At 36.3% G+C, this 22,161-nt stretch overlaps 1 protein-coding gene across 19 annotated transcripts in view; it reads right to left on the bottom strand.

Moving 5' to 3' along the window:
* ATP2B2 (ATPase plasma membrane Ca2+ transporting 2) overlaps positions 1-22,161 on the bottom strand; it is a 415,848-nt gene that overhangs the window by 282,253 nt on the left and 111,434 nt on the right. For all 19 annotated transcript variants that reach the window (XM_080606728.1, XM_080606718.1, XM_080606717.1 and 16 more), the window contains one exon: positions 20,827-20,878. The gene's annotated coding sequence lies outside the window, so the exon portion shown is untranslated. The remainder of the gene's footprint in view (positions 1-20,826; positions 20,879-22,161) is intronic.

The raw sequence follows: 22,161 nt of genomic DNA, 5'->3' as shown, positions 1-22,161 counted from the left end.
CTGCAGGAATCTTTTTTTAAAATAACAATAATAATAATAATAATAATCAGCAACTGTCTTTCTCCTTAGAAAATTTGATTTTTTTTTTTAAGCATTAAAGAAAAGGATCAAAGAGTTTTCCTTATGCTGCCAATGTTCTAGATGCCTGAGCTGAGCTCTCCTTGCCTATTTTGTCCTGTGCTGTACCTACTTCTACTTACTCATTTTCCTAATTACCTATCAGTTCTACAAAAGTAGCAATGAGAAAGCAGGTTGTTCTTCAGAAGTCTGCTAACAGAGTTCTATCATGAAAAAAGCTGCTTCCGTTCTAAAATTAAAAAAAAATACGTTTTTGTGTAAGAGCAAAAACATTTAGGCTAATCCTTAATCCTAAATTCCTATCTGGATTAGTTGCTTTACCAAGCGGTCAGGATTTCACTTGTTCAGAGGCACTGATAGCAAAATAGTATATAATTATGCAGCAGCAAATTTAGCACCATAGTACATACTAAGTAGGTTCTCGGATGCACTAACAGTTTATATTTGGCCATTGAGAGCCATAGTTTTCATGAAGTTGTGATGATACAGTAAAAATATCACTAGCCTTAAATCATAGAACGACCTTTTCCTTCAACAAAACAAATCATGAGTGCTATTGGCACATGACAATATTTATCAGCAGTGGTACTAACAAAAAAGAAGTTTACAAACCAAGTTGAACTAAACATCTTTACACTGTAATACTAGGAAAATTCAAGGGAAAAAATAGTTGAAAGCTCTTATCGTTATATTCGAGATGACAAAGCACGTGCCATTTACATTCTCGTGTATGCATATGCGCCCTCTATTATGTGGTTACATATAATTATGTGTACATATATAAATATGTATGTAAACCAAGTTTGGAAATACTCTCACTAAAACACTGAAAGGATTCGCACCATCTCATTTACACCCAACTTTTAAATCAGATTGAAATGGAAAGAAATTTGGGACCGATTCGTTGGTTTCACTGTCAGCGCTTTATTTAGTAAACCAAGTAAGTAGGAGTGAGCTGCTTTACTCCCTGTGCTAATGTTCATCTACTGGTTAACACCGCGAGTCTTGTGGAAATTGTTAGCACCCCACGTAAGATGTAATGATCTTGCACAGTACTGATTTTAGGGTTAGATCGACCACTTCCCCTGACCCTGCAGCAGATATCCAGCACTTAGAAGTGAAATAGATCATCTTTGTTCAGTAAAAACTGTCTTGAGATACTTGGTATTAGTAGATGCATATTTTTGGTATGGTCACATGATTATTACCTTCCCAGTTATAACCACAGTGGAAAGATAACACCAAAGAGAAAAAACACAGGCATGTTTTAATACAAATATCAAACTCCGGTGCTTAATCAAGAATCTGACATTACTGCTGTTTGAGATCTGTTAGTTATGGATGTTCAGACTGCCAACTTGTACAACAGAGAATACACTACAGTTTTATAGCAACAGATGGAACAGGATGGAATCATTTATTTCCCTTTAGCATAAACTCCAAGAGACAGCTGAGATAATCCAGGGATTCAAAAATAATTGTATTTATACACCCTTAAGTAAAAAGCCTCCATTTCTCTTCTCCCTAAAAGAAAAGAGGTCATCACCAACAGAGTAGGATGGGAATCAGGGTGAGAACTTTCCTAAGGAGGTTTGGGTAGGCACACAATTGCAAGACCGGTTCTTAAACAGAAGTGTGAAAATAATCAAGCTCTTCAGTATAAGAATTCTCAGGATTGACATGTATATGTATGTATACATACACACACACATATAAAAGCCAGAAACAATCAAAGAAAGGCTTAATGAAAGTATTATTGCTTCTGTATATTATTTCTGAACTAATATTAGGTGCTCAACAGAAAAATAGAATACAAATACCCCTACCATATATACCCAGAGTAATGTAAACAAAAAACAGAAGTATGCCACTAAATGTACATTATAGGCATCAGAATACCACCAGATAACGAAGTGTGTATCCTTCCTTACAGAAAGCTAACTCCAATCCCCGTAGACTTCAGAATTCTACACAAATCTGGATGAAATATGAGAACAAGAGCAGGAGTTCTCGGTGATTGGAGAACAGCATCTGCTTCTTTTTTTGCTCGCTAACATGAACATAAAAACTGCACTACAGCAAGATCTCTGTCACAGGCAGCAAGCACCAAATTCAAAAGCTCTCTCTTGGAATCATTGGATTAGACCTTCAGTTGAGACAAGCACTGAACAAATCAAAAATAGATATTTGTCTATGAAAAGGGAAACACATTAAGTCCCCAGTAATTACAGATACAAAATTAAGCAAAGACTAGTATACAATCTGGTTTTGTGACCATCTGTTTTGTTGAGAGATAAATTAGTTCCATCCTTTTGAACCATTCTGCAATATGATCATAAAGAAAAATTAAACCAGTTTAATCTCACACCCCTAAATTTATTAGAATAGCCTTGATGTATAAAGTATGCAGTTGGGTAATGACTACATCGATTCAGAAACAGCATAGTATCATCAACATGTTTTTGAAATACAAAATGTAAAGAACCCCCAGATCCTTAAAAATCTGTCCTAAATCATTCTGAAATGAATTTTCCATGAGTGCCCACTTCTTGTCTGAAGTCTAAAACAAAGGAATACAAAAAATTTTACAGTATCAAATAGATCATGGAAGCCTTTAATTCAGAGGATTCTCAGTCAGAACCTACTACATGTGGCAGCGTGATGAAAATGGTCCAAAATTTCTGGACTAGTCTTGAGCAAAAGATAAGATCCTCACAGTGAAGGCTGTCCTCTCATCACAGACTCCCTTCAATTCCTGCAAAAGCCTCTGATTTCTAATTGCAACTATCACACAAATTGATTACAATGATTTTGAAAATGGCTGGAATTTTTCCAAAAATCTTTGGAATCTTTTCAAATACAGCCGAGTGCACTTCGTTCAATGGACAGATTATAAGAGAGACTATTAATGGAGAGCTGAGTTGAGTCCTTGGCTGAATTATGAGGAGGAACTGCTGCAAACACAAAAAACTACTTCACCTCCCTGTGCCTTTCACCTTCCGTGCCCAGGTCAGCCCAGGGCTGCGGTAGGCACTGGAAGAGGTCACTGAACAGCACAGTCGTAAGCTACATAGTTTGGACCTTCATTATGAAGGCTGAGCAAATCTGGAACTTTCCCTTTTACTTAATGTTTTTTTTGTTGTTGTTGTTTTATTTATTTATTTTTTAAAGTAAATTCACTCATCGTTGGTAATTAAATCCTAAAACTGAACATATTCCATGCTCAGTTATTAAACAGGGAAATGGGTACATATACATATTTTTCCTCCTTCAAAAATACTTTCTTTTCATGATAGCTTTGAACTTTGGAGTGCAGAACTGTGATAGCTACAGATGATGAAGTTTAGCAGCAACATGATAAAGTTCACATAAATATTGCATATCAAGAAATGAGAAAAGCCTGAAGTAGTTTCATTTGATCCAGAAAGGATGCTTGATATGCAGATTTTGCTTCATTTATGAATAAATGAAAACTGAATACCATTAACAACTCAAGGTGGGAGTTGGAAGTTAAAGTTAACCTGAGTTACCAGTACAGCATAACACCAACACAAAATGACTTCGCATAAAGCTTGAGGGAGTTCTATCCAAAAATATGGAAAGGAAAACTTAAATCATGAAAACTAAAAAGTTCTTATTAAAGTAGTCTGCTATCCCCAGTGTCACAGGGCTTATTTTAAATGTTATCAAAATAGAGGTAATTAGGTTGGCATTAAATTACAGTACATAAAAGTTTCTGAAATTTTCATTTGCATACTTGTTTAACCACCATCTTCTCTGCAGATGATCTCCACACTTTGAAAGTGAATACATAAAATCTGCAATGTATTATGTAACATATAGAAAACACAACAGAAAATACAGGAAAAAAATCAGTTTTACTTGATATTTCATACATAACAAATTTCTTTTAACAACCATGCTGGAAGAAAAGTAATAAAATTTATCAACCTAAAATTGCATTTAAAAAGAAAAAAATCCTTGAATATGCGAAAGTCTAAGTTTCCGTGGAATGTTTGACTAACAGAAAAAATAATAATCCTGTGCAACAGACTTCACAGCTGTTAGTAGATGAGAACAAAACAGCAATATTCTTTTTATTAAGTAACTGAAATAGGAAATAAATTTTGTAATAATCTGAAATACAGTAAAATTCACCACAATATCCAAATGCACTCAGGTACATAAGATACATGACACAAAGGATATCCACAATCACATTAGTAAGACATTTCAATTTATATTCACAGAAATAAAACTTTTTTCATGCACTTTAACAGAAGCTAAATATCTGGCACTACATTTATCTTAGGCAGCTCAGTACAAGCTATTCCTGATAGTAGGAAAAAATAGAGTAAAGGAGGATATTAGGAAGTAATGCTTAGAATGCTCATAAGATGCATTTTCATCTTTAATTGTAGTGATCCTTCAGCATCAGAGCAGAAGGCAGATAAATATTCATATTGACTTCAAGTAAATGAGAATAATCAATACTGTAGTATAACAACATCAACACTGTAGTATAACAACACTTATTCCATTCCTGACATTTTATGTCAAGCTATGGACATTATAGCAATCTATAAAAATACCATAACTTTTCTAGACTTCAAAAGTTTGCTTTTTTGAGAAGAACATGGATAAGTATTTCACCTGGCAATGTCATTAAAAAGAAATCACAGCAAGCTTCCACGTTAATATTTCTGCAGCAGTATTGTCTACACTTGTATCTTCTTGAGTCATGGCTTGTCATAGAAAACGTGATGTTAATTAGGATATGACGTCAACAGTCATTTTTTGTCCATTCCCAGCCATCACTACATTAGATAAATATCAATACTTAAATACACATCCGTCTACTGACTTATAGTTACTTTAATTGACTTGCTGCCAAGTGACAGATCTAGATTTTACTTATTTTAATTATCAACTTCAAAACCAAGCTATAATACAGTAACTGTTTATCCTATGGTAGCCTAAATATAACAGTAATTAAATTTCATGTTTTCAGCCGGTAAATCAATTTTTTTTTATAGCCAGCTGATGATTATACCAGAAGACTCCAGCAGCTTTCACAATTCAGAACTCTTTTCTATCAGCTGCAGCACGGAAACCGAGGAGATAATTTCCAGGCTCTGGAGAAAGCTGTCTAGAAGGCAGCATGATTTCTTTAAAATGGAGAGTAGGTTTTCTATTGGGCAATAACTTCTTAGACTGTAATGTGCTTACACTTAATGTTATACATTTATATTCATGTTACATATTGTTAGGATCAAAGCTCTTCTGTAATGCAATATGAAGTGAATAAAAATCTAGTTCCAAACCATCACTTCTTTCAGCACTATTTTGCATTTGTATTTTTGTGATTGTCTAGTCAAAGCACGAAAACTCCCAAAATATTTAATAAAAGATGCAAAATAAGCATATTTCACTTGAGGCACAGGAATCAATATTTGAGTGAAAGCACTGCTAAGCATCATTTATGTATTTATTTACCTCAAATATTCTAAATTCGAGTCTTCGTGTACTTAACAGTAAATAACTTTGCAAAGCAGGTAAAGACGAGTGTAAATATATGTTACATTCAGAATAGAGTAGGTAAGGCAAATTCAGGATGGCTTATAAGCAAAAGAAAACTTTCTTGAGTCAGGATGCAGCTGTGTCATTCTACCACCATTATATGGAGTCACCTCCTAGTTGAAACAGGCTATCCGATTTCAAAAATAAGAGTGGACAAGTCACAATTTCAAAGCTATTATAAACTAAGCAGCACTTGACAGTTGAGAATTTACGGATCCTAATTTTAGAAGCATCGTTTGGATAGGATCCAATACAGAGGTAGTGAAACCTGCAATGAGATGCAAAGGGGAAGAGCTGAAAATCTCAGCTTTGTTTTAAGGAAAGTGAAGCCCCTTACTCTGTGAAATAAAAGAGCTGAAAACATTTCTTTTTTTCTTCTTCTTTTCTCTCTTAGCTTTGTAAACACCAGAATCACAAACAAGGCAAAAGGAAAAATGAAACAAAAAGAAAGCCATAATCACAATTTTAAAACTCTCATTTTAAAGCTAATTTAATGATATTTGCAATCACTTACAATGTGTTTTCCACATTAGAGCTACCAGCATTTGAATCTTAAATATTTTACTGGCACACGCAGGCACCTGCAAAAAACTGTTTTCAAAAAAACTGTATGCCTGGTTTTGTCTGTTGTTCCAGGCTGTGGGACTGACGTCAGGGGAGCTCTGCCGCAGCACAGCAGATCCACCAGAAAGGTGGCTCTGTGGTAATGCCAATAACGAGAACTGGTAGGTGCCATTAGCCAGTTCTGTCAAACAGCCTCACTCGCCAACCTCCCTTCAGGAAGGCTGAAACTCCAGATGGAAATGACAATATGCAACATTCTCTTACACTCTAAGACTGGTGGCCAATACACAGGCCAGCATCCTTCCAGTTTTGATTGCTGAGGATTATTCTTTCCCATTTTCTATCTGTAATTACTGTTGGCAATAGAAAGCCATCTCTCTTATCCACTGCATTTGGGTAACCAATTCGTTTTTTTTGAAAACATTCAGATCGTAAAACAGAAATCCAAGTATCCTGCTTGCCATTTTACATTCGTTTTTCATATGCATGGATATATCCCAGAACAAAATACTGACTTGTCATTGTCTATGGCTGAGTCATAAGGCATTTAAAAAGGGAAGCTTTAAAGGAACTCCTTTGTCCTCAGACCATCTTTTCCATCAAGTATTTCTCCCAAAACAACATTGTTATGATGTTAGCATGAAAGGAAGAAATCTAATGTGGGAATTAATATACTAATTAGTTACTAACGGTAACCACACATAGTTACTGTTATAACTATGTTTAAAAAAAAATCAGCAGCAACCTTTACTGGGCATACATTTACAGGAGCATTTTTGGTCAGACACTTTCTTGAGTTTAAATATACGATACATAAAGCATCAAGGCAATACCAACACCATAAACATCACTATTGACTTTGAAAGAGGGCTTATCAGTGGTCCCTCGACTACTGTAGCCTGCTTGAACAGTGGCAGTTCTAAACGCTTTGGAGAAAAAATGCTGCAAATAGAAGTTTGATAAGTCTGCCATCTGGTAGCCCATCTACACAGAAGGGTTTTGTGAACTGATCTCTAGCTCTTCCTACAGAATATAAGGAACACTTTAATTGCAGTAAGCCTTCAAATGCAAGCGGAATATATGTAGCTTTAAAAAAAAAAAAAAGAAAAAAGAAAAAAAAAGGAAAAGCTTTTTGCTTTGGATTAATGTAATTCTATTTAATTGCTTCTAATTAAAATTATTTTACAAGTGGAAAACAAAAGTGTCTATTAATTCTCTGCATACACTAAATTTAGATATTAACTGAGTAGCTTATTCACAGTATTTACTATAATTACTGCAATACTTTTGTAACTTTGATGATTTAAAAGTTTTGGGACTTGGTACCAAATAATAGTTTCTGCTGCATAAAGCAAAATAATCTTTCAAACTCCCAGTGCCTTTGTACTTGGAACGTGACTCACTAAATTTACATTTTGTGAAAGTACATGTAGGAGTAAAAGCACTTATGTATTATCAAGAAATATGACATTATAATCCCATGAAGTTACTACTTATAGAGAAAAAATAAAACTGTTCCCATTCTCTTCCATACCTAAGTGTAAAGTGAATACGTTCCATTAACTTTACCTTCTATTAACTTCATAAAGAAAAAGTACGCTTAATATTTTTGCATATATTTTTAACTTCACTTTTAACACAAAGTTTAAAGTCAGCCATGAAACACTGAAATTTGAGATATTTTTCAATAAGCATTAACTCATTTAAAAATCATTTTTGTATTTAAAACCATTCCTTGTTTTGTGTCAAAAAGACAAAAGGATGTGGACAAAATTGGGGGAATTTTTTTTTTTTTAAAATGAAGATCATTCTGCAAACACCTTTATTTTATAAATAGACCAAAGTTAGGCCAATAAAAGTCAATTTCTGTAACTTCTCTTGGTTTCTATTCCTTACTCTCTCTACTTTTTAACCACCTGGGTTCCCATGTAGTTCTTCAAACACCAACAGAACAACAAAGCAAATTAAATGTGCTGGTTTTTGCTGAAATTTGCTAACTGAAAAATCAAAGGTATTATTAAAGTCTGCTTCTAAGACATTTTCTACATGCAGACAGGCCAATTTATTTTACAAATTCTTTAATACTCAAAGCCACAGTCTGTCACAAGAGAGCTGTGCTTGATTTATTTCACAGGGATATTGCATTAACATATGGTGCAGCCACCCTATGTAGTTCACCCCACTAACACTTGAGCGTATACCTCTATCAATAAACAAACAGAGAGAAGCAGGGGAAAGAAGGCAGAAACATCAACTGCAGGTGGGTGTAAACTTAACTGTGAATCCCTCAAGCACCAATGTTCACAGCTGAACCGTGTAGGAATGGTCACAGCAGTAAAGAGGTGACTTTCAGCTTTAATTTTTTATTTTTTTTTTTTCTCACCTGCTTATGAAGGATGACTACAGCACTGCCCCAGAGGACTGATGGAAATCAGGAAAACAATTGTAATAAGAATTGGGTTGTACAACCTAAGTTTGATTAGAAAAATGGCCTTAAAATAACCAATGCACAAAAGGTGACATGGCTACAGGGTGAAAGCTTGGAAGCCTTCTGAAAAGCTCTTATCAGAGAGCTTCTCCTGGAAATTGTGGGACAGACCAAGAAACAACTGAGCACAGCTCAGTGGAGACTAAAATACACTTTTATTTTTATTTTTTAAGCATTGTGTGGGGGAAGAAATTACATATCCGTTTGTTAACAGTTTTGATGGCATATTACTGCTGATTTCTTTAAAGAAACCAGTTCAGCCAGCCTCCTGAAAAAAACCACCAACTACCACATTCAGGCATAGATGTACTAAAGAAGCACCTGTGCAGTGAACCATCAAAAGTGTCTTTTTATTATTTTCTCAAGATGGAATCTCTGCCAGCGAAACAGCATTTACATTTACATTTGCCTCATGCAACTCCAACTATCAAATTACTATCAAAATCAGAATTACTATCAAAAGACCAGAACGAGATAATTTATGCCATGGCTATGAAGTAATCAAAATAAAGAAATAAATAAACAAAAGAAAAATAAACAAAATTTAAAAATCAGGATAAAGCAGAACATTGCTTTTTTTTTTTTTTTTTTTTTACTCAAAACTCGCTAAGGTTAAAAACCAGGGAGTTAATTAGGAAAAAGGAAAGCAAAATGCACTGTAATAAGCAAACGGGCTACATGAAACCAAAATGCAGAGAAGAAAATTGAAAATTGAGCAAGATTGAACACAGGAATTTAATGAGTTAAATTAGGAAAACAATTATTAAAGTGTCTGTTTCAAACATCTGAAAACTAGAACTTTGAAAATGTACTGTTATGTGGAAAATTCTGTAGTGTCAAGAGAATATTCCAAATGAAAAGGTTTTTCCTAACTCTAGCAATTCACTAACAAATCATCATTAAAGGTTTGATCCCCTGGGCACCTTAACAGCACTTTTGCAGCATTAATAATAGGCCATCTAATTCCCCCAGTTGATTTCTAACTTCTAATTAGGTTTTAATTCATGATATAACTTAACCTTCTATTCTGATAGCCTCTATTCTTAAGGAAATAGGAATTTATCTTCCTAAACTAAAAAGTTTTTACAGTCAAGCCTGATGGATTATATTGTTCTTTCTGCTCATTTACCATCTTCCTCAAACTCTTCTGAAATAAAGCATTTTTATTATCCTCACTGAAACATTCTGAGTCTCCCATATCTGCTCGCTCTTCCCAGCTAGCAGTGAATGGCTTGATTTTGGAAATGTTTCATATCTAGAAGGCAGGAGTTGGTAATGTTCTGTGAATTACTATCTCAAGCAACATCAGATGACCAGGAACCTTATTTAAAACTGTCTCTAAGAGTTTTGACTTGGAACAACATTGAAGAAACTCTCCATTCCACTGAACATCATTGAAGAGGCAAGGCATTGGTTAATGGGGCCCATTTGAATGTGGTCCCTATTTGAATTCTCCTTGCTGGGGATTGCTGCAGTACTAGACTCTCTTCTACAGGCTTGCATGCAACAACTTCTTCAATCAAACTAGAAAATAAATTTTTAAAATCTGCTGCTTTTTCATTATGGTTCTTATCCAATTTTCTCCTGCATGAGGTAGAAGGTTAGCCTAATATATCTCTGAGAGCTCTTGTGATCTTGAGCAGAATAGAGTAATGGGGAGCAGAACAAGATTTGGGAGTAGAACAGAATTGGGGTAGAATGGAACTGGAGTATTACCAAATGAGGAGTAGAACTGATTAAGGGAAGAACTAGGGTGGAATTAGGAGTAGAACAAAACTGCAACAAGAATTAGAAGAGAATTCCTTGCCAGTGCACCTCCACCTGCAATGCAGCACACTGCTAGCTCTCCCCCGGGATGCTGGCAGCAGCAGCGTCCTGCCGAGGAGCGATGAGCTACACCTGGGGAAGCTTCCTCCTGCACCGAGCCACTGGAGGAACACTTCAAGGATCCTACCACTTGCCTAAGCCGCAGAGACGAGTTAGACATTGTGAAACGTTATTCTTGTGGTTCTTCATCAAATGGAAATCCGAGCTTACGACTTGTGCCCAGGAAATTTTCCTGACATGTTTCAGTTTGTTTTGTTCTAAATGTCAGCAAAAGATATAGTCAAGCAAGGAAGAATTATGAGATTTCTTTCCACTGTGACATATAGCACTGCCTGGATGGGATTGACAGGTGATATAACACTCAAATATTCATTCTGAACCACGTAGGTTAAAAAGCATTGCTTCATTGCAGTGTTTGCATTTTCACAGCTGCACCAAACCTTCATATCAATGCAAGGAAAAAAAAGCCATTGCCATTATTTCAGTTCATATTTTTAAAAGCAGTATACATCATTCATGCCTGTAAATAAAAATCATGCTCTTTTTCTTTAACTTACTGATATCATTATAAACAAATATGACAGCAGTCTAATTTTGTCTGCCACAAAACAAACAGAATATCCAATGTCTAGCCCAAAACTTTTCTGGTTAAAATCTTGAGGTTAAACTTGCACAGCGTGATCATTGCTATAAACAATCTGTGAGAAATCCAGAAGAAGAAAAGAAACTCCTCCTTGCAATCTACCATTAGAAAACCCCAAGGAAACACACAGTCATTTCAGATTTTCCTTTAATTTGCTCTCAAGGATTTTGAAAGGCTCTGGCGTTTCTTTTTTGGAAGCAATACTGAAAAGTATTCCTTCCAAATAAATTAAAGATTTTACACAAACCAAAGAATGCTTCCAGACATTTTTCTCTCAAGTATACTTTAATAAATCTCTCTGAATAAAGAAAACTTTAAGGTAGATAAATAGCTTCTTCAAGGATAAAGAATTAGGGAAGGGCTCTAAGCATTAGAAAATTATACTCATATTTCATTTCAATTGATTTTGTCTACCTAATCATTAAAACCAAAAACCTTACTCTTCTTGTTCAAGGGAAGAGAAAAAGTATTATTTTAAAATATGATAGAACAATTACAGTTGAATAATACATATGTAAATACTAAATGTGCAGATAATGGGATTGGTAAGAAAAAATTTAAAAGCATTGCTCTATCACTAAATTCAAGATAATCAGCATATTCTGCTGAATATTCAACTAAAAACAATATTCTAAAATTTTTACTTGGTTTTAAATATTAATTTAGTTTGCACACATAGCAACATAAATCTGCAAACAAAAAAAATCATTCTGGAAGAGAAAGCTCACCTACAAGAACCCCAATAGCAACAGAGAAAACAACAGTAAAGCCCCAACACTTTGATGCTTCTTCAAAAATCAAGACTATATGGTACAACGCGCTCTAACAAGCATGGTTGGATCAACTTAGGTGATAAAAAAAACTATGATAACCAAGAGGCATAATTAAAACATAGTTATTTGGTTATTAAAAAGTGTAGCATGCTGTTTAAAAATTGTTAATTTTAATGCCATATGGAAAGGGTCTATCAGGCCACAATACTGGTGAGAATTTCCTAATCAAGCTTAACAGATAGCCAACAGACCGACAGACAGACAGAAACTGCATATGCCTCATTTTCTTTACAAAATAGACTAAAAATAGGACTTTACTAATAATTATCACTACATCTATGACAGTGCCTATTATAGCACCAACAGACTTCAGCCTTCCTGTGCGTTTGACAGGAAAACAATGAAACCAGAGAGTGTATCACCCTAGTGGGCAAGGGAGAAGCCAAGGGAGATGAATGGAAGAAGAGCATCCGTCCTCCTTGGTGTCCTACGGCTGTCCTGGTGGTGCCAGGCGCCTGGGCACCTCACCCGTAAAGAGACAACAAAGGAACAAGGGACAAAGACAGCAGCTGCACAGCCAGTAACGAGGACAGGCCTTCAAAGCCCAAGAAACAGTTCTGGCCTTCCCGAGCCCAAAGGCACGGACAGCACGCGGACGAGCACTTCCACAGCCTAAGGGTGCCCCGAGCAGTAACAAAAAATTTTCCTCTCCTCTCCCGTAAGTTCCTCTTCATTATTTACATATTTTCTCCTTGGTGTGTAAGAATAGCACATAATACCAAGTTTGAACTAAATTTCTCCATGACTATAAAAATATTTTTGATTAAACAGATGTCAGCAAAATTTTATGGAGTGAAAATTGAGTAACAGATGGTGAGGCCTGTGGAGTTCAAAGAGGCTGTATTTTATTAAAAAGGAAATTTGAGGAAAAGAAGTATTTTGCTGGAAATATTGATGCAGTGTTTAAGCAAATGTAGAAATATTCTTACTTGATAGAAAACAGTAAGTTAAAAAAAAAAAAAGGAGGTATTCATGCCATAAGTCGCAAACCATTAAATAAAGGATTTAATTCTGCTTTCTTTTTACTGAATGGAGCTTTCCACCCATGACATCAAGGTTCTTAAAAATAACGTACTCCACGGAGGAAGAAAAAACACCAAGCTACCAAAACCAAAAATAACAATGACCTTGATTAAGGTCCTGGACAAAATCTATCCTGTATGTGACACGCACAGCTGTGGCATCAGTTATTGTGAAAGCAAGTTTATGAATACTTAGCCATGGAGTAATAAATACTTTTAATATTAAATTTGGGATAGCTATTCACCAAAGTTGCAAATAATGGCAAGTAGTCTATAGAAAATGAGACTGAGAAAGATTATAACTTCTGACTACCGTTACTGTATCACCTCTTTTCCAGCTTTACCACTTACAATGGTGGTTAAAAAAAATGCCATCAGTGGAATATAGGCAGAGAGCTCATGAAATCAAAAGAATGGAAAAAATAGTCATTATTGTAGTATAATATGATTTCTCTCCCTATTCCTATGGCTCTCAAGTCTTTTTTCAAGGTGTTATTTTTAACATACTGTATTACATTACTGGGGAACAATTAAAAAGGCAAGTAGCAATTTCAAATTAGTGACCAGAGCCATTGTGCAGCAGAGTACCCCTCAGGAATAGCAGTCAGCGAGCTACTTTCAGCGCCCATAGAGAAAGTCTTGGAGATATGTGATAGTTTCATAGCACTTAACCATGAGGAAAAGAACTACCTGTTCTCCAAGTCAGCCTTGTGCACACAGGCCTGAGCAGGGCTAAGGGGCAGTGTCCAACACAACCCACAATATCGCTGCTCTCCCTGGTGGCGCAGAACAGGGCAGGGGCACCACCAAGGTGGGAGCTGCCAGAGCTACACACCCGCGCATCACCACAACGCAGCTTGGTCCAACATCGGCCACTTTTTATCTCCCATAGCACAAAGCAGCTGGGAATTAAGTCTGACTCTGATCTGCTCCTGCTGCAGCACAGCTCGGAGATTTGGTATTGGCTTGGACTGTGCTTAAGTGCGCACTGACGTACCAGTGGTAAAAGGATCACAAACATGTTGCTGGATGGATATTTTTGATCTTACATTTTAATTCCTCAGTGGCAGCTTCTACCAGATACTTGAGCTATGATGTTTGGGTTCCTGACGTAGATATCTCATGGAGACATGGAAGCTGCTGTGTTCGCACACTTCCAAAATACCGCTCATTTGTCAGAGAGCAGCACAATAAACTGAAAACCCCCACAAGTGTCCGTCCATCTAGAACAAGTGTGTCCATTAATCAGTAGTAATATTTGTGGTTTATGAAAATTGCATCCTCTTAGTGGTTTTAGGCCCTGACACCACCACCGTAAGAAATACACATCTTGCTACAAACACCATATTATATCCATGAAATACAGTATACACATTCTGCTTATGTTCGGCACAGTGATAAAAAAAATCAGTTAATGCAAACCTGTACAAAGCAAAATATCCTCCTCAATATCTGTACTGTAGGTTTTGAACAGGTAACAGTTATTGAGATGCAATGTTTAGCTTCACAAGTCATCCATCATTCCTTCCCCTGTATTGAGTCATTTATCACTCACATCCAGGTATCTTACACTTGGTTCAGAGAGATCAAGCAAAGACATGAACAAGTTTTTATATTCATACTGCTACCAAAATAATTTCAGTCATATTTAGTACAGCCCTCCAACCTTCCCAAGGAAAAGAAGCATTTGGATAACTGATCAGATTCAAATGTCTTGAAAGCATGTGCATGTTGAAAATATGGTCACAGTGCTTTTAGACCTAACACCACAATTCTGTAAGAAACAGGAGAGTAGGGATTAATGTTCCTATTTACAGGTTCTTTTTAGCAGTTTTCTGTATGAGTTAGAACTGAAGGTTTCTTATTTTAAGTGAGTCAAAAAAAAAAAATCAAGGCAAGTGTCTGAAATTCATCAGATAAATGAGAGACTACCTTGATATAAATATAGAAGAAAATGCAGCTTTGGCATTTCAGGCATCATCCTTCAGAGCTGTTTGTCTTCTGAAAGCAAACACCACTATCACACTACAAAAATCTTGAAATAATTACCCAAATACCTCCTCTTTATCTTACGATTTTTATAGCTGTCAAAGAACACTTAAGCACATGACATTTCAAGTTTTAAGTATTCAGTGTTAATGGCATGAAAATATCATTCCAAATTTTGGGAAAAAAAAGGGGGGGGGGAGGGATTTTAAAATCCTGACTCAAGCTGATAACTTTGGTTAACATTTTCATTCCTGAACAGTTAAGGTAAAAGCACTGAGTAATTGTGAAACAGAGAAACCAATTTTACAGAGGGGAGAAGGAGGATATTTTAAGATATGCAGGTAAAATCCTCTAATGTAAGTGCCCCTAAATCAATGCATATAGGTATTCATTGTGTACTTTTCAAAAAGAATGACCCACAGCATATCAGTTAACTAGAATATTAGAGTTGAGTTGATGGAACAGGGAACAATCATCAGTTCAAAATTTACAGAAAATATCTATATTTAAGCTCCTGAGAGACATTCTCTCACGTGGTCTGTTCTCCCACGTGCCTGGTGACAGGACGAGGGGGAATGGGCTACAGTTGCGCCAGGGGAGGTTTAGGTTGGATATTAGGAAGAACTTCTTTACTGAAAGGGTTGTTAGGCATTGGAAGGGGCTGCCCAGGGAGGTGGTTGAGTCACCATCCCTGGAGGTCTTTAAAAGACGTTTAGATGGAGCCCTTAGTGATATGGTTTAGTGGAGGACTGGTTAGTGTTAGGTCAGAGGTTGGACTGGGTGATCTTGGAGGTCTCTTCCAACCTAGACGATTCTGTGATTCTGTGATTTCAGTATTTAGATATAGGTAACAAAATCCTAAGGAGGGTCTCATTCCCATCAGTGCTGAGGCTGAAGGAAGCATCCATAATTCTTTCTTGCATTTAAGTCTGCCAGCTGTGCTTCCGCATTAGCCTATTCATCCCTATGTTTTGGGTATTAACAGCCAAGAAAATACTTCAGCTAGTGCAACTAACAGTTCTCTGGCACTGCACAGGGGTGCACTCACAGCAGACTGGAGCACTTCAGCGAGTTGAGCTGGGTGAGAATGCAAGGGCAGAAATTCATATTCAGAAGAGTTGTAATTAGCTTTTATCCCATGGGGAGAAAGCTGTTATATCATAGAAGGAACAATGAAAATCACCTTAAAGAACAATGTATTATAGCAATCGCGTAATTTTGAAAGTAGAAAACACGTATTGCTGAATTTGGATACTGAGTCTTTCTGCAGTTTGGAACAAAGACTGTTAGCTCATCAGTCATTTTTTCTGACAAGGTTTAGGATTCATTGCAAGTGTACAAAAAGGACTTGATTTGGCCTCTTGAAGAGAAGGAAAAGGTAATGGCAAAGGTCGTGTCAGGAGAGAGATTATTTCTCTTTATTCAGTGGCAATGATATGGGGCTTTGGTCCAATTTGGCAGGGCCAAACCCGACAAATACCAGTGCTGTTTATTAGGAAATGACACAAGGAAAAAAAATACACTTCACACTTTTTTTTTCCTGCAGGGAAAGACAGAAGAATTCTATCTAAAAATATAAGATCATTGGTTTGTGTGAACGAATTAAGAACAAAATCCATATCAGCATATTTAACACTTTCACTTGCCTCCAATAATCTCTGGCTAAGTACAGATGCAGATTAACAGGTGAGTAAAATTAGGTGCATTTCTTCAATACCTAAGAAATATAATTGTCCATAAGAGTTTCATTATACGAAAGAAGCATTCAGCTAAAACAGTCAAGACTAGTAATAATCCTTATTTGAGCTTCCCCTTCTTTCAGGTGGTTTTCTTTGCCAGTTTCTTAGGACCAGTAATTGCATATTGCGCTGAGTTTTCATACAGGGTTGAAGTCAGGCAGCCTTCTACACACAATGATGGAAGGGTAGCTTAAAGCTCCTGTATACCTCTGTGCGCTTTTCCCACACATAGTGAGCAGCAGATCCACAGCATCCCTGCCCATTTGCACAAGAGTCAGAATACTAATTTGCACTAAGTCGCACTATATACATGCACATAAAACCCAGGAGCTTAGCCAGGGGCACATGGTGCGCTCTGCATAAACCCAGTGCAGTCCCTTACTCCTTACTGGAGAAGAGTGGAGGAGAAGGGGGTTTCGGCTGGTTTTGGTCAGCATGGATTTAAGTAATGATCTAGCCTGTATTTAAGCAACACAAAATTAAATACCATATAACACCACCAGCTTGATTCTGCACCCCAGCATCTAGCACACTGTTGGCCGGATTTTTATAGGCTGATAAGCAACTGCCATTTAAGAATCAGTTGTGGCTAATGGTATATTCTTACTTCGAGGCAGTATGGCTAACTGCCCAATTAAGGACTGCTATTAGCAGCTTCAGACAAATAAACTTACTTAAAAGCAAAATGAACTTGTTAACAGCATCATTTTTGGGACACCTCAATGGCTGTTACCATACTGTAATCCGAAGTTTCTGAAGAGTTGCCTTTTAAACACTTTCACTGACAAGTTATCGTTTGGATAAAATACTGCGTTCACCCTACACAGCATTCGTGCTGCAGAGAGCACTCCACTGAAGAGAGATTATTTCATTCCAAAATAATACGTTCTGGGGGAACTGAATTACTCAATTGGTAGAGTTTAGTGCGAAGAAAACTTTTTAATGATGAAAACCGAAAGTGACACACTTTTTTCTGCCTCATATCAATACTGTACTTCGTACCAAGTGAATTGCACTGTCTTTGCTGAGAACTTGGGCCATTTGGAACTACTGGTGTAACAGCACTGGTGCTAATGGGAGGGAGCTCCCATCCTACCAGCCAGGACTGCAGTATGTGGATACAAAAATTGAAGGTAGATCTCAGGTATTTTTCCCATCCAGTTGTGGGCTTTTGTTTGTTTTCTAAAAGTAGATACAGGTCACGGCATAGCAAGACACTGCTCTGTGCATTGGGAAGGTCAGAGGGTTTCTGAAAGGTGTATGATGATTGTGGAGAGCTAACTACCATTGCTGACACTCTCCTTGTCATGCGCATGTCTAGGAGACTGTCCCACCAAACCCAGCTTCACATTTCATATCTTCTTTAAGAAAAAAAGAAAAAAAAGGGAACTTTAGAAAACTCAATTGAAGTTAAGGTCTGTCTGATTAATTGCTCTACTTAGCTAATTTGATAAGCTCTAAGTCAGTTTTCTGTGCATCCTTCATTGGCTTGATCTACTTTGTAAATTAATCTAATTACGAACACCTGCAATCAAAAGCTCCCAACCCGGCAGAAGTTATATGACTCTTATTTATACATAGTATTTGTAAACAGGTAAATTATAGAAAAGCATCTTGCCACAAGAAGCGTATCGGGGATACAAGGCAGGCACACAACAAGGGCCATATTCACTGAGTACAGGAACCACTCCTACACTGTCCAGTGTTTCAGTCCTGCTCATTTAGTGATGTAAACTGCATTCTTCAAGCGAATTCTAATACAAGTTGCATTACAGCAGATAAAAGAAGACAATTTGTTCAAAATAATTGCAATCCCCAAACAACATTAATCAGACAAACCATACATCAGAAGCTGAATAGTATTGCTAGGTTCAATTTCAAATACTATGGGTATCTGAAAATTAACTGTGGGCCTTCAGAAAGAAAGCTCAGTATGAGAAGCACATAAACTGATGAAACTACTGTAAAAGAAAAAGGTTCAGCAGCACCTTTAGGGGACATGTTTTAGATAATATACAGAATAACTATATTTACTGGTCTAGATATACAACTATCCCTGATTCAGAGGTGATAAGTACTGTATTTCAATAGGTGGGATTTGTTATTGTTTTAAACACGCTTTTCTCCCTCTCAAAACCATTAGAGAAACATCAACAGCATAAGATGAATTTTCCCATCAAAACCAGAGAGGCTATAGCTTAGTTTATCTAGATTTTTATGCTAGCCTTGACGCATTAAAAAAAAATAATAATAATAATTAATCTGACATTAATACTGTCAGACTTGCCTAATCAATAAAAACAGTTTGCACTAGTAAAATCCAACTATTAGCCATTTGAGTTTACAATGATTTCTTGTATTTGTTGTAAAAATATTTTAGCTAAGTAATGCTACGCCTTATTCAGTAATTGTATAAAGAAACATTATGAACCCCACACTTTAGAGAAGATCTACAAATCTTGAAAAGAATTACTCCTAGATGGTCTCTAAAATTGAAAGACACTTTGATTGTACCTTAGAGAAGAAAACACTACTCCAGTATTTTAAAACCGAGACTATAAGAAAGTGAAGTTATTAATGGAGCCATTAACCATCTTTCTGGTGCTCCCAGACTATTTAATTTGCAGTCAGTGCTAAGACCCTCACACACTTTCCAAACTTCCAGCAAGCACTGAGAACAGTAGAACTGCTCCATATTATCACTGTGTTGTACAGGAGACTATGGAAAAAGACCTTCAGTTTCTAGAATGAGGGAAAAGTGTAAAAAACAAAGCAAAATCTGGAGACAGAAGAACGTTAGCATTAAAACACCTGACAAATGTTAAGCTTTTGTTCTTGCATTAATTCCTATTCAAGAGGGATGAGTAGTTAAATGTAACATGCAATCGAGCAAGGGCTTGTCCTTGGTCATGATCTGCAAATGTGCACATAAACCTGCTGGCTGTTCAAGACCCTGCAAGACAAACTATTCCCATCAGTAAGTGTGCTTATTAAGAAGCCAGTGAATATGCTAGGATTACATTTTTTTTGAGGAAGCAGCAGTACATCTATGAATGTGACTGGACTGTCAGAAACACCAAGAAAAAGCTTAACGTGTCCATTGCTTACCTTGACAGTTCAATGAAGCAGATTTTTAATTTGCTGACTTGAATGTAAGTGAATTAGGGAAGATTTAAAGACCATGTCCCTTAAAGCTTGGGCCTCTCCTCTGGCACTTTAATCCCATCAACTAGGGAAAACTGTTTTACTAACTTCTAGTCTTAGAGGCAGAGGTCACTGATTCGCATAGACATCCTTTAGCAGGTAAGAGAACTGATGGGGGTAGGGGTGGAGGTGGTACCACATAAGGATTCAAGTTGCTTCCAGTAAAAAGGAAAGGGAAAAATCATGAATTTAAAAATCTACACCAGGAAACCCTGAAATACAGAAGGTATTTTCTACTTAGCAGGTCAGAAAAGAACAGGACATAGTTGGAAACCATTTGTTAAAGTGGGGCTTAATCCTAAGAGATGGTTTATTTTTATGTCATATCCATAATAAAAGCAGTAATTTGCTAATATTTGGAGGAGAAAAGGAACAGAAGAAATGTATGCTGCTTTGGAGGAGCACAGGGTCTTATTTTGCCCATACAAAATGATGCTTAGCATAGATAAGGTGCCTTCAGGCATGGAGCCTGGACAAAACAAGAATTGATGCATCCTAGCCTGGGCCTTTTGTGTTACTGTTTACCTCTCCTTGTCATTTGGAGACCAGTCATGAATTGGGGTGCCACTGCAGTATTTTATCTACAAAAATGTCCCTGTCCTGCACTGTCTGAGAGTTCATTTTTAAACAAAACAGCTGAAAAATGGTGGCCATCATCAGATTCTTCATAGATTTTAAAAACTAATTTTGCACCAGATATTGTGCAAAACTGGAAATTTGAGACTAAATCTGTACAACGGATACAGACTAAAGTTGCATTAGTGTGTTTATGATAAACTCAAATGACAGACTGACAAAATAATGTTATATCCCCTGGAATTACACTGTGTATAACTTAAAAAGATTAAATAAGGCTTACCATGAACATAGCGCACAGCGTGATGCAGTCTTTGTGCCACAGCATGCAAGCCCTAATAGAAATAAAGAAGAAACAGTTTCAATTTTTGGAAATATAAATTGTGACTGGATACAGTAGATGTAAAAAAAAAAAAATAATAATAATACAGTCCAACCATTTAAAAGCATCTGGTTTTATTTAAGTTCAAGTGGTTTTATTGAACGAGTAATAAAATTAACCTCATCTCTATTACTCCCCTAATGAATTAACCTGAAAGCTTTAAAAATAAAAAAACTATCAGATTCTAGTAACTGAAGAGTTAATGTATCTACTTTAAAAAAATGTAAAAAAGCTTATAATATAAGTAAAAACTATTACATTTGTTACCATTTATAATTATTCAATAGTAGCATTGAGTTCTTTAAGTCTTTAATAGAATGTATAAGCTACGTCATCCTTAGAATTAATTATTTTAAAGGAAAAAAGGTCTAGTAAATAAATATATGTATGAATCAGAGTACATCAAAGTTTAACTCAGTTACTTTTGGAGGAGATGAAACCGAGTATCTCCAAGAATTACATCAGGACAAGCATGTATATATCTCTTTGGATCACAAATTTAACAAGGGGATTCCTATGTTTTCAAGAACCTATTTGAAACCACCTGGACATGATTTTTTAAGTAAACAGAGACATAATAGTACGTGTGTATTATATTTGTTAAGACATGACTTGGTAAGCATACCATCTTACCCCTAGTCAGATAATTATTTCACTAAGCTGTGAGGCTTGTGCAGAGGTGCAAGCAATGACAGGCTTGTAAGAGTTTCAAAATACATTCAGTATCTATTTCTCTTCTGAATTTTTAAAGCTCTATCAGAACAATACAAAATGATACACAAACTGAATATATATCATGCTACTAACAGCCAAAAGGTGATTACTTGACTGTATTAGTTCCACTGCACATTTGTTCAGGCTGGAAATTAGAAGGAAAATAAAACTTGTTTGAGAGTCAAGGCTAGGTTAGGTAGTTAGGTTTCAGCATTAATGGAATTGAAATCTAGCCAACAAAAAGGCTAAAGCACCTGATAAAAGTGCCATGGAATGCAATCACTATGAGTTATCAAAATATCTTTCTTGCATTTTATGTAAAAGGTTGCAATAGCTTCAAGTCAAACAACTTGCTCCACTACCTGGGCTATCAACATCACTTTGCTGCATTTATTCCAGAGGTTTCCCATTATGGAAATACGTGAAAATGGCTGAATACTAGAGCTGTATCATTCTGAATTGCGTGCACAATACCAGAGCTAAGCAAAAGCAATCCACCTTCCCCATAAAGCAGCAATGCAA

This window comes from Anser brachyrhynchus (genome assembly GCF_964034855.1).
Source record: "Anser brachyrhynchus genome assembly, chromosome: 10".
Lineage (NCBI taxonomy): Eukaryota > Metazoa > Chordata > Aves > Anseriformes > Anatidae > Anser > Anser brachyrhynchus.
The sequence above is the reverse complement of the archived record's forward strand: the minus strand, read 5'-3'. Positions and strand labels throughout refer to the sequence as shown.